The following is a 2500-nucleotide window of genomic DNA, read 5'->3' on the forward strand; positions in this document are numbered from 1 at the left end:
TCAATGACATTAATAGTGTCAAAATGTGAAATACCTTCGCGAGGAGGCAAACCGGATCACTGTCCCAACTCTTTGCAAATTCCTGTCCTATTCAGCTTATTGTTTGTAATGTTGATTTCTACTTATTACCAGGGGAGTGTTGAAGATTAATAAAGGAAGTGCAGATTGGATATTGTAAAGATATCTTCTGAAAGAATATAGAAGGGTGTAAGAGGAGTGAAATAGCTAGAGCTAAGAGCCATAACTACTTGATAGATATAGTTGATCCCTAGGATACATGGCTTGATTTTTTTGTAGTGAAGAAGATATTTGAAACGGATAAAATGTTCGATGATGGCGATAATGTGAAGTGTACAACATGCAACGTAATATCTTTGAGACAGGTGAAAAGGTTGAAGGTGTTAACGTGTTTATTTGCAGATGTGGAGAGAAGAGTTGAGTGAATACGAAGCTGTTGACCAAAGAGATTCTAATATGTATTAGATCAAAGAAAACACAAGTCAGATAATAAATAATTAAGATATATTTTTTCTCTCAGCGTTTCCATCTTATTCATTTTTTCCGTTGACACTAAATTAGAAATCGATATATTTTTTAATATATATTTTTGTCGCCAGAGCTGGTATGGCTGACTGAGTTGTGAGTTGACTACAATGCTTCGTGCTTTCTCTTAATTATAGAATGTTATCAATGTGGAACCGGTTATATTATCTGTATTGTTGTAGTACCCTGAAGTCAAACGATTTTCAATCGACACATCTCTTTTGTTCGTTTCTTTCAGTTTCCTTTTGCGTGTTTTCATAAGGAACCTCTAAAACACACTCCTGGACAAGAACGGAAGTACTGCATTATATCCAGAAAAATAAACCTTGGTGAAATTAAGGAAAGGGGATAAGCAGTGTGTGTGTGTAAAAAAAATAACTTTTTAAAAATTATTTTTATTTTAGATTTTGTTTTAAATGTCAGCTAGCAAAATTGGCAGGAAAAGTACAGGAAGAAAATAGTAGCGTATATATATATATAATATATATATATATATAAGGAGGGGGCGAGTGATAGATAAAGAGATAGAGAACATGAAGTGGATCGGATAATTTCGAAACTGGCTGAGTCCTCTGGTCCGAAAATCTTCACTTCCTGTTACAAGTAAGGGTTGTCTGATGACTGCAGATGAATTTACTCAACTTTATTCACAAGAATTGCCATGGGTTCCTACAAAATAAAAATATATAAATTCATATTAAACCAGAATACTAAAAAAAAATATGTACAAACGGCTGAAAATAAACTTTTCATCAATGAGATTTAAGTAAAATCAATTGTCGGTGTTTATTAAAGGCAAAATTCCTAGACTGTGTTTTGGGAGTTCTTTGTTATATGATGTTCACGGACATTCCACCCCACCCCCACCATTGTGACAAATGTGCACGGGGGAGTAATTTGATGGTGTATAACAAAGTTCGGATCCTTCTGTTTCGTCTCTAGCTGGAAGCGCAACTCACTATAAGTCAACTTCCGGCTATCCAAAGTGCTAGATTCTGCTTTAATGTCCTTCATTGGTATGATTAATATTTTAAAACAAGTTGTGAACTGCACAGAAGCCATTCCTGGTGTGGGTATATATATATATATATATATATATATTATATATATATATATATAATATATATATATATATATATATATTTATTTATACTAAACACACACACACACACACGGCGGTAATCCCTTCCTTTCAGAAGAGTGCCATCCTTTCAATGAACATTGCATGATCATGTGCACAAAGTGGCTTTCAGCTTCCGTTCTGCAAACACTTTTATAGGTGTAACACGTGAACTGCCTGACTAATGGCATCACCGGCTGAATTGTAACTCCATGTATCAAACCCTGTCTGCTCAGACCGCCAGCTGACTTGCAAATTACAAATGTACCGCGGAGAATGTGGCGACAGAACTACCTCGCAAGCTGCTTGATTTCTTCCTAGTTCATGTGACCGCAGGTAGTTGACTAACCCAGATCTTGACAGACGAAATTATACACACACACACATTGCACTTTAATTCCAGCTGGATTTATGTAAGTACTGCACTTGAGTCCTGCTTGCAGAGTGAATTCTCTGAAGAAAAGTGTGCCTTTGCATAAGCTCCCAACAATCTTTCTCTATGATGCACAGTTTTCAATACCTTCCAATGACTTCCAGTTGTCCACATCTATCTCCAAAGCTTTAAGATTGCCTTTTATAACATCCTTAAATCGCTTCCTTGATCTTTCTGTGATCTTTCCCCTCATGTCATTTGTTAAGCCATTCTTCCATCTTCTATTCTGACATGACCATATGTTGTTGTGCATATGTGCTTGTATGTATGTATGTATGTATGTATGTATGTATGTATGTATGTATGTATGTATGTATGTATGTATTTGCTTATTTATTGCGATATATAAATAAAAACCAGCACAAAATATTTCTGAAAAATATTCCTTTAGTTTTCTGTTGCAA

General features: G+C 35.1%; 1 protein-coding gene across 1 annotated transcript in view; it reads right to left on the minus strand.

The window, feature by feature from the left end:
- Positions 1–392: 392 nt before the first annotated feature.
- LOC115211774 (tropomyosin Tod p 1.0102) overlaps positions 393–2500 on the minus strand; it is a 28426-nt gene continuing 26318 nt past the window's right edge. The window contains exon 2 of the mRNA XM_029780449.2: positions 393–1212. The gene's annotated coding sequence lies outside the window, so the exon portion shown is untranslated. The remainder of the gene's footprint in view (positions 1213–2500) is intronic.

The sequence above is a fragment of the Octopus sinensis genome, linkage group LG5, assembly GCF_006345805.1.
Source record: "Octopus sinensis linkage group LG5, ASM634580v1, whole genome shotgun sequence".
NCBI classification, from domain to species: domain Eukaryota; kingdom Metazoa; phylum Mollusca; class Cephalopoda; order Octopoda; family Octopodidae; genus Octopus; species Octopus sinensis.